The sequence below is a fragment of the Apium graveolens genome, chromosome 5, assembly GCF_009905375.1.
Source record: "Apium graveolens cultivar Ventura chromosome 5, ASM990537v1, whole genome shotgun sequence".
NCBI lineage: Eukaryota > Viridiplantae > Streptophyta > Magnoliopsida > Apiales > Apiaceae > Apium > Apium graveolens.
In genome coordinates, this window is record NC_133651.1 from 97,268,048 (window position 1) to 97,279,969 (window position 11,922).

Sequence of the window (11,922 nt, forward strand, 5' to 3'; positions counted from 1 at the left end):
TATCATTCTGTTTGCTTTCAATTGTTTATTTTACGCCTTTATATGCATCACCCTATTCGTTTAAATTGAAACTTGACCTCATATGTGAACAAGAATGCCATGGGACACCCTTGAGTTATCTCATTATTCATACATGTTTTGACGTAACTTTTATTTCAGGATCATGGCACCCAAAAAGAGGAACCCAACAACCACATCTACCACAGATCCTAATATTCTTCGATTACTGGAAACCTTACAACAGCAAACAAACGCTATAGCTCAACAACAACTAACTCTTCAAAAACAATTTAAAAACCAGGATAACCGTGAACCACACCAACCACCTGATCCACTAGTACCACCTCGACAAGTTGTTACTTTCAAAGCTTTTCAGAATATAAATCCACCTGCATTTCATGATACCACTGATCCAGTAATAGCTAACACATGGATTAAGGAAATGGAAAGGGCTTTTGAATTGGTATAGTTAGGGGACGATCAGAAGACACCATATGCTACTTACTTCCTAAAGGGCGAAGTCATCTATTGGCGGGAATCAGTGAAAGCTATGGAAGCAAATCAGCAAGTTTCTTGGTAAAGATTTAAGAAGTTATTTCTGGAAAAGTATTACCCTAAGTACATGCAGAATCAGATGGAGCTTAAATTTCTTGAATTGAGGCAATGGAGTATGTCTGTACTGGAGTATGAGAAGAAGTTCACAGAGCTGTCAAGGTTTGTGACAAAGTATACCAGCAGTGAGGAGGAAAAAGCAAAGAGATTCCAACAAGGATTAGAGTCTTGGATCAGAGATAGAGTGGCTATGTTTGAGCTTGATACTTATGCAGGCGTAGTGCAGAAAGCTGCTCTGATTGAGAGTAATGAGATGCAGTCAAGGAAGGAAAGAGATAACAAGAAGAGAAAGGTTCCATTCTATGGAGAAAAGTCTGAAGCCGGAAACTCACAAGACAGGAATGTGAAGGGGATTGGATTTCACAAAGGCAGAAATTTTTAGAAGAAGGGAAATTTGAGCAAAAGACAAGAATCAAAGAGGAACAATCAGGCAAGCCAAGGACAAGTTGGAGAAAATAGATTTCAGAGACCAGAATGCAAGCATTATGGAAGAAAGCACCCCGGAGTGTGTAACAAGCTGAGCATGACATGCTATAGGTGCAACCAGAAGGGACATTTGACCAACGAGTGTAAGATGCCAAAGCCGGGAGTTACATGCTACAAGTGTGGAAAAACTGGACACATAGCTAGGGAGTGCAAGTCAACCGGACCAGTCAAAGCTCTGATGAACGTGGCAAGTACTAGTGCAAGCGTGCCAGCTGAGGTATTGGCCTTACCTCCACCACCTAAAACAACCTTGCAAGCAACAGCAAGGACATTCGATTTAAAAATGAAGGACGCTGTTCAGAATTTTGAGGTGATAGCAGGTACACTTTTACTAAATAATGTCGAAGCTAAAGTATTGATTAATTCTGGAGCGACGAGATCTTTCATATCAGAAACTTTTGTTGATAAACTTCAATGTGATAAAATGGTTATGAACGAGGTAGTAAATGTGGTAATTGCGAATCAAGAGAAGATTCCTGTGAGTCAACTCTGTCCAAAGTGTGAGATTGATATTTCAGGGTATAAATTTTCAGCCGACTTGATACTCTTAAAGTTGGGGGAGTTCGATATAATTTTAGGCATGGATTGATTTGGGAAGAATAACGCTCAGATTAATTGTAAGTCCAAGAAGGTGTATTTAAAGACGGAGAGTGGAGAGAAAGTAGTATTTAAGGGACAGAGGCAAGAGCAACTATTTCTTACAATCGTCCAGGCTAAGAAGATGCTTAGGAAAGGTTGCGAGTCATTCCTAGCTTATGTAGTGGATTCAGAAAGGGACAACCTCAGCATAGAAGATATTCCCGTAGTCAACGAATTCCCAGAGGTGTTTCCAGATGAACTACCAGGCTTACCGCTAGATCGACAAATCGAGTTCGAGATCAACCTTGCTCCGGGCACAGAAGCAGTTTCGAAGGCCCCATATAGGATGGAACCAGCAGAAATGAAAGAGTTAGCGAGCCAGCTACAAGAATTGTTGGACAAAGGAGTGATACGTCCAAGTACGTCGCCATGGGGAGCACATGTTCTGTTCGTAAAGAAGAAAGATGGAAGTATGTGGTTATGTATAGATTATCGGGAGTTGAATAAGGAGACAATTAAGAACCGTTACCCGCTACCAAGAATAGATGACCTATTTGATCAGCTGAAAGGAGCAAAGTGCTTTTCAAAGATTGTCTTAAGATCAGGATACCATCAATTAAAGATCAAAGAAGAAGACATCCCAAAGACAGCATTCAGGACAAGATACGGACATTATGAATTCTTAGTAATGCCTTTTGGATTGAATAACCCCGGCAGCATTCATGGATCTGATGAACCGGGTATTTAAAAAGTATTTGGACAAGTTCGTAGTGGTATTCATTGATGACATCCTTATTTATTCAAAGTCGGAAGAAGAACATATGCAGCATCTATGGATAACATTGGAGATACTCAGACAAGAGAAGTTTTATGCCAAGTTTTCTAAATGTGAGTTTTGGTTAAAGGAAGTTCAATTTTTGGGACACGTTATTGGAGATGAAGGAGTTAAAGTAGATCCGGCAAAGATTGAGGTGATTATGAGTTGGGAGAGGCCAAAGACGCCTACGGAAGTGCGAAGTTTTCTAGGATTGGCGGGATATTATAGAAGATTTGTCAAGGATTTTTCAAAAATCGCCACGCCATTGACTAAGTTAATTAGGAAGAATCAAAAGTTCGAATGGAATGCAGAATGTGAGGATAGCTTTCAAGAGTTGAAGCAGAGGTTGGTTACAGCTCCGGTGTTAGTACTACCAGACGATCAAGGAAACTTTGTGATTTTCAGTGATGCTTCACATAAAGGATTGGGTTGTGTTCTAATGCAACACAATAAGGTGATCGCGTATGCGTCAAGACAGTTAAAACCGCATGAATTAAAGTACCCTACGCATGACTTGGAACTAGCAGCCATAGTATTCGCACTTAAGATTTGGAGACATTACCTCTATGAAGAAAAGTGTGAGATATACACGGATCACAAGAGTTTAAAATATATTTTCACTCAGAAGGAACTTAATATGAGGAAAAGGAGATGGTTAGAATTGATTAAGGACTATGATTGCTCGATAAATTATCATCCGGGAAAGGCAAACGTCATAGCCGATGCTTTGAGTAGAAAGGAAAGATTGAATATGATAGCAATACCAAAAGAATTTTCGGAAGAGATTAAGAGATTTGGAGTGGAACTTTGTGATTGTGGGATAGTTGAAGAGGTTTTTCGTACAATGACTTTTCAGCCAACATTATTGGAAAAGATAAAGAAATGCCAGGAAGAAGTAATGAAGCAAGAGAAAAATCTGCTAACTGGATAAGAGATTGGTACTCAAAGCGATGAGCAAGGTATACTAAGGTTCTTCTCAAGAATTTGGATTCCTCATGTACCTGAATTGAAGAATGAGATTTTGCAAGAAGCCCATAATTCAAGATTTTCAATCCATCCGGGAAGCACCAAGATGTATCGAGACTTGAAGCAGAACTTTTGGTGGCCAAATATGAAGCGAGAAGTGGCAGAATGGGTTGCGAAGTGTTATACTTTTCAAAAAGTAAAGGCAGAACATCAAAGACCAGGCGGATTAATTCAGCCCCTAAAGATTCCAGAATGGAAATGGGAAAACATTACTATGGACTTTATAGTGGGACTACCGCGAACGAAATCCATACATGACGCTATATGGGTTATAGTTGATCGCCTTACGAAGTCGGCACATTTTCTTCCAATTAATGAGAAGTCGTCATTGGACATATTGGTTCATCTGTATGTGCGTGAAATCGTACTAAGGCACGGCATACCCGTATCGATAGTTTCAGACAGAGATCCCCGATTTAACTCGAGATTCTTCAAGCAATTTTAAGAGAGTCTTGGCACGAAGTTGAACATGAGTACGACATATCATCCGCAGACTGACGGTCAAAGCGAAAGGACAATTCAAATAATCGAAGACATGTTGCGCAGTTGTGCAATTGACTTTGCAGGAAGTTGGGATGACCACTTGCCATTGGTAGAATTCTCATATAACGACAGCTGTCATTCCAGTATTGGCATGCCACCATACGAAGCTTTATATGGACGAAAATGTAGATCACCGACAAGTTGGGATGAAATGGGAGAATGAAAGATTCTAGGCCCAGAATAGGTACGACAGTTGCATGAAATATTCAAATTAATTCAGAAAAGGTTGCTTGCTTTTCAAGATAGACAGAGAAAGTATGCGGATCCAGCGCGTAAGGATGTTAGATTCCAAGTAGGCGAAGCCGTATTGCTGAAAGTGTTACCAAGGAAAGGGATGTCTAGATTTGGCAAGAAAGGGAAGTTAGCGCCAAGATATATAGGTCTTTTTGAAATTTTAAGTCAAATGAGGAAGGTGGCTTATGAGTTAGCCTTACCAACCCAGTATCAACATGTGCATAATGTGTTCCATGTGTCATTGCTTAAGAAGTACAATCCTGATGCCAACCATGTGTTAGAATATGAACCTATAGAAATTCAGGCAGACCTGTCATTTGTGGAGCAACCTGTCAAATTACTCGACTGAAAAGTAAAGAGTCTTAGAAATAAGTCAGTAAAGTTAGTAAAAGTACTTTGGAGGAACCCAAGGTCGAAGAATCAACCTGGAAGTTAGAGTCTGATATGCGTTCCCGGTATCCTCATCTGTTCTCTTAGATTCTGGGGACAGAATCCTTTAAGGGGGAGAGGATGTTACGACCAGCATTTTGTGTAATATTATTTGTGAACTCTGTATAATATTAAAGCCGATTATAAATATACTTAATGATTGTACATTTATGTGAATGGAATTTGCTGCGTTATAAATTGCTTTATGTAGATTATAAATTTTTCAAAGCAAGAGTTTTATTAATTACCCTTATTTTTTATTTATAAAGAATATTCTATGCCTTGGAAAATTATCTTTTAAAAATTATTTCATTCACAAATTTCAAAAGTGATCTCATAAAATTTCTAAAAATCCAAGTTATTTTATGGTATAAATTTTATAATTTTTTGAACTTTTAATTTATTTTATAAAAATAAATCTTTGAAAATTAGTTGTTTAGTAATTAGCAAATTACATGGTTACCCTTGCATGCAAATACTCTTCCATTCAACCAAAGGGCAAAGAAGACATTTCCAACGCACTAACTCACATTTTATTAGCCAAATTAACTCCTTGACCTTGCATGCAAAATGGCCTAACTTTAGCTAGAGGGTTACTCTTGTCATTTCCTAAATCCACTCACATTTAGTCAAATCAAAGACATAAAAAAACCCAAATGTGATGATTACTCCATTTCTACTCCACCACTTCACCCTCCCCTTTGTCCTCCTCCCTCCCTCTCGGTTCTCCTCCCTCTCGGCCTCTTGGCCGAAGCACTACCCCCTCCCTTTTCTTCATTCTTCACTCAAGCACCTAACTTCAATTCAAGTAAATGTTACTTCCTATATCTTGATCATTCATAATTCAAGAAGTTTAGAGTGAAAAACCTATGTTTTGACCTTGCATGGTGGTGTCTTTCTTAAACTCAAAGTGAACATCCTTAATTCTTGTGAATCTAAGGCTTTCACCATGAGTTATAATATCATAGGGTTGAGAATGGCTAGACATGAGTGTGTTAAACTTATGCAAATGTTGTTTTTACCCTAATCCATTCGTCCATGACTTGATAGGAGCCGAATGGATGCTGTTTTGTTGCCTTGTTTGTGATGATAACATGAATTTTGTAGTAGAAACTTGATAAAACCCTTTTGCATGCTAGTTGATCATTTAGTTATAATCCATGTTAGGCTTGCATGTTGATTTATGATGAAAAATTATTTGGAAATCATGTTGTTTTGGCTTGTAAGATTCGAAGGCATGCATGCATGTAAACCACTCTTGATTTTCGGAAGTTCTTGAACATTTGGATCTATTTTTGTTAGTAAGCTTTAATTTCAGTTGAGTTAAGATATTGATTAAGATTTGTGCTCCTTAATATGTGATGTTAAATCATTTATATTTATAAAGAAAGTATAAATTGTTGTTTTCAAAAACATGATGATTTGTAATTTGTGTAATGTGTTAACTTTTATTTTGCTATGTTGCACCTTAGGTAAGGATGATCTCCACCAAGCTTATATTGAGTTTAAGGGAGTTAGTTCAGTAGGACACCTTAGTTAAGGTTTGGTTTGGGTTTTTGGTTGTTGTTGGTTGGGTTTGTTAAGTAAGAACCTTGGTGAAAGTAGAGTATTAGTTTCTACAGAAAAATCAGTTTGGTACCATGAGGTTTGGAGTGAGATTTGACCTTGTCATTATTGTGCACTTTGAGGCCCAACCACCAGAAGCTAGAACTAGGAGTATACAATAGGTTTTAGGTGTTTGTTGGGGGTTTGTAAGACGTTTGGTTAGGTGCAGGAGTGGAAATACCAAATCTGTCCAGCAGAGGACAGTTTTGTTGCAACTTAGAAATGGGAAGTTTTGACCATGTCATAGGTAGGCCCTCATTAGGAACTCGCCTTAGTTAGAGGGAATGTCAGAGGAATTTTTCCAGCCATAGTTCATAGGATTTGAGTTAGAATATTGTGTCATAAGTTAGTTCAAGTCAGGACCTTTTCTGCCCAGAAAAATAGGGGAATCATGGACTTTAACCTTAGGCCGAGGGAGGCCCAAGCTAGGCCCTTGAGCCACATTAAGTTTGGGAGTTTAATTACGATCAGAAGAGTCTGTTGAGAAGTTTTGGAGGTAAACTTGGATTGTAAGAGTGTCAAATACACCCAAGAAACCTTAGATGTCATTCTGAAATTTACCATAATAAGCACCTTCACTTACCAAATAGTTTTAGAGCACTTATGAGTGAGGCCTAGGTTGACCACCATAGTTGCAAGATAGCATAAAGTCATTAGAGTGAAAGGCCCAAGTTAGGGTCATAGGAATTGGACGGTTTAGTAAAGGCACTTCGAGTTAGGAAGCCAAAATTTGGAGATTTTGTCTAGTTTAGCGACCAACTGACTTAAGTATGTGGAGCGAGATCATCCAAGCCTAGTGTCGCAATATGGCGTGTGTGATATTATTTGGTACTTAAATATGGTATGTGAGCATATGTGGCTATGTGTACTATTATGCTTATAAGGTGATTATAAATTGTGTGCATATAGGCCTAAGTGTCGTCATGTTTAATTTCAGTTTACAAATAGGTTGAGTTGGTGAGAATATATTATAATGAGGTTATTATTATTTTTGTAGGATCTCGAGACGAGGGTAAACTTGCCATAAAAGTTGAGTAAAGCTTCCAGTTGCTCCTACCTGCCAGTCAAGTCAAGCCTTCTCAATGCAAGTGATTCAACCTGCCTTTTTCGTTTACACTGCAAGTGTGTGTTAACTAGTTACTATATATGATGCGAGTATTCTGATTTACCTTGATATACATGGACCAAGTGGTTTTTAAATCTATCTTCGTATCATATAGAAATTCCATGAACCCTCAAGTGTCTATTGCGAGTAATTTAACCTTATTTGAAGATTTTTATGCAAGTAGATCAAAATGTCATATTATGCTAGTATACCCAAGTAATTGTGATGTTGAACCATATGTAAGTTACACCCAGTATCCTCAGCTTGAAGTCTAAAAGCCAGTCATTCCTTAAAGATTGTTAATGATTGCTTGATAACCTTATCCTTACCCTAAAACATAATACCATGTTATACCTTGAGCTGATGATCACTTTCTTCGTATTTAATACCAATATCATACCTGGAACCATTGATGCTCACCTTCTTTGTATTTTAATACCTATACCTTATCTGAAACCATTTCTTTAAGCCTAGTCTGGCATTACTCCTCATATTATCCGATAGCTTTACTAAATCTCCTTGTCAAATTCCTTGTAAATAGAAACCTTTCAATTACCCTGATAAAGTAAAGTCTAGTGGATCATGGCCCTAATGGATATATTCCCAGTGTTTCAAAGTGGATCTATAACCCTTGATAAAGATGTTTACTGTTTAAGAAATTAATTGTCAATCGGCATCAGTTTTTGAAATGATTAAAAATTTGGATTTTCAGTCCCAAGGGGGACAAATGTTTTCTTTAAATAGTGGATCTGGACTGAGACGCAAGTCCTTTCCGCACTTAAATTGTAGGCTTAAAAGTTGCCTAGGGATCCCATTAATGTTTTAGAACCTAGCGAGGTTCGGGATTACTTCGCGGCTGATCACCGGCTGTAATCCGTAGCGTCATAAAATGGGTTTTGATTAAGGAATGGTTTTGGGAATGTTTTGATTTAAACAAATGATGCCATCACTCAAAAGTCCATCTCTTATTATTAATAACTCTACCTTCACATAGTTATTCTTATATCTCGATTTATGTTTTGTATTGTATTGTATAGCACTTGTTGAGCATTTGGCTCACTACTTGCTTTCACCCTGATATTACAGCTAACAGCTATGGTTAGATTCAAGCAGACAGCACGTAAGACTTGTGATGCCGATGCTTATGTTCAAGCTCAGGTAGAATAAGAGATAGTTTTGTGTGAGGACTCGATATTAAAAATCAGGTTGTAATAGTTAATAGTGTTGGGCTGTTCCAAAGCCTAAACTGTAAGATCTTGGATTCAGTTGTATTTACTTTCTTTTATTAACTATTGTAATAATTTGCATAATATGTATTTTCAAGTTGGGGGCGTGACAGTGTTCATGCAAAATATAAGTTTGCAGAAAATAAAGAACACAGGTTTTCAAAACTCACTTAATTTTTGTATTAAAATTTAAGATGTTTTGCTACAAAATTCCTAAGCTCTTTAAAGTTAAAGAGCTCAGCTTATTCTCGAGAGTGTTGCAAGAATTTTGATCTAAATTGTTACATCTAACTAGAGGACCAGTGTTAACTTTATATCTTAGTTAACTGCTGGTTTACACAATGGATAATAAACATGCTATTAACTTTTCTAAACTCACTTGTCATTTCTATTTATAGAAAAGCAAATCTTCCATTTCTAGCTTAGCATATCTTTGGCATCCCGTTTTACTTTAATCTTCCTCTGTCAGTTAATCTTTTCCATTGATCTTGCACACTCTTCAAGATGCTTTTTGTAGACTTATCAATCCAGCTGTTGGATTGTTTGTTGATTGTTTATCTTGGATATTGAACTGATCTGCAATTCTGTACTTTGAGACTGTACTTCGAGATCTCCAGTTTGAATTAATAGAACACTTGACATCTCGATAAGTACATAAGCTTATCGAGATCTCTAGCACTCCATAATGAGTTTGGCTTGTAGAGGTCTTCATCTTGTCAAGATCTCTAGTCTTCACATCTTCACTTTAACTTGTAGATATCTCTGAGTTCTCGAATGAATGCAGACTTGTCGATAACTCTGAGTTCTCTAGTGAAGGAATGACTTGTCGATATCTTCTTGAGTTCTCGAGTAGCTTTCTTGACTTCTCTACCCCCGGTGGATAATGCTTATCCGTCGAGTAGACATTGCTTATCCATCGAGTAGAAGTTGTTCATCCGTCGAGTAGACATTGCTCATCCGTCGAGTAGATGTTGTTGATCAATCGAGTAGACACTGCTCATCCATCGAGTAGAAGTTGCTCATACATCGAGTAGATATTGCTCATCCGTCGGTACTCTCTGGAGTTTGAATGACTTCTCGATAAGCCATTCTGGAGTTCTCGAATGACTTCTCTATAACATTAAATATGTGACTTGTAGAGATCTTGACTTAGAACATTTTTCTCCAAACAGATTTATTCAACTCCAAGCTTCTTCAAATTTCTTCTGAGGCATGATTATCTTGATCTTCTTCCAGATAGAATCCTTAGGCTTGATACTGTTTTAGGAAAAAGACTCAAGTCTGCTCCTTTGTATTTTTACAGACTTTAAGTGTTGCAAGTACAAAATACAAATTTAGATAACAATATAACTTACTTAGGGTTGACCCCAAGCTTAACTAATTACTGAAAATAACTGTTCATTAACTTCTACTCAAATCATAGATGCTAATGACATTGTTAGCTCTAGTAATCTTTGACATCATCTATTATATATCACACTAACTATGCGATGTAACAAGTGTTCATGATCATAGTGATCTCTCAATAAAATCTTTTACTTCTATACGACGGATCAAGCTTTCAAAGATAGATACAGCTAGAAAAACATTAGTATGGTGGTATTCGGAATAGAAACACGTTCATGATACTAAGGTTGACGCAGTTATTAAAGGTCATAGAACGCTAACGAGCAAAAGTGTAACCAATATAAAATTAGGTACAAAAGATAATAATGATTACGAACTGGAAAATAGTGGGTATTGAGAAGCAAAAGCTATAACGCTAGAAGCTATGATGAGAGTCTGTGCGATAGACTCGAAAGAATTTGGAATGATCACTTAGCACGTATCTAGTTTTCTTACAACGATAGATGATATGTCAGTATCGAGATGTCACCTTATGAGATCCTTGAGGGAAGACAATGTCGATCTCCCTTGTATCGGAAAGAAGTTGGAGAACGCCAGATGCTTGGACCCGAAGTAGTCCAAAGGACCAAAGATATAGTGGATCTAATCAGAGGATGGCTGGTAGCAACCCCGGGATGGACAGAAGAAGTATGCTGATTTGACTCGAAAGGACAAAGAGTATGAAATATGGGACCTAGTGTTGTTAAAAGTATCCCCTCGGAAAGCCTTAGAAAGGATTCATGAGGTTCGGAAAGAAAGGAAAGCTAAGTCCACGATTTGTTGGACCCTTGGCTATATTAAGATGTATTGGGAAGTTGTCAAATGAACTAGCCCTACCCCCGAACATGCAACAAGTTCATAACATGTTCCACATATCAATATTAAGAAAGTATAATCCAAATGTCAGACATATAGGAGAATACGAGCGCATAGCGCATAGACATGCAACCAGAGTTAACCCATGTGGAGTGGAAAATGAGGATGATGGATCAAAAAGGGACAAGTACTTCAGAACAAGGTTACCAAGCTAGTCGAGGTTTTGTGGCAGAACCACAATATGAAAGAATTGACTGGGGAACTAGAAAGTGCAAGGCTAGAAAGGTATCCCTGATTATTTTATATCTGATTCCGGGACGGAATCCTTTTAAGGAGGGGAGACTGTAATAACCCCAATTTTTGGAAATATTCGGAGACCTTGATGAATAGTAATTTTTGCTGATATTGCTGATTAATAAAAATTGTCAGACCACCCTATGTAGGGGTTCTTTAATGGTTATTCTGCGGTCATATTAGCACTCCATAATGTATATGAGGGTATGTAAAGATCGTCAGAATTAGAATTCGGACACTTTGATTTTTTCCGAAAATCCACCAGATACCGATAAAATTAAGTATAAGGTAACATGATGAAAAAAATTTTAATTCAAGGATTATAAGAGAGGATCATTTAAGGAATATAAAATATTAAGAAAGATTTAGGAAAGCCCAAGTAATAAGATCCCAGATATGATCCCTCAAATGATTAACGAGAACGGGAGATAGGCGAACCGTAAAACAAATATACGACCAAGAGACAAACTTGTACAAGAAGCCAGGTATCATGACATCATCAAACCACAAGATAAAGACAAGTGGCAAGATGATGACATAAGCTTGATGATGTAAGCAAGGTTAGAAAGATATTTAGCAAGGATGAATGGTGGCCAAGTGGTTTAACCTTGGTTAAACCAAGGTTAATATTAACCAAACAAGCAAAACACCACACAAATCACCAAGACAAATCAAAGAAGCATTCTCCTTCTTTCTTCTTCTCTTGCTCACGGTTTTTCTTCAAAAAAGAAAGGAAAAATTTCCAAAGTTCATCATCCAAGCAA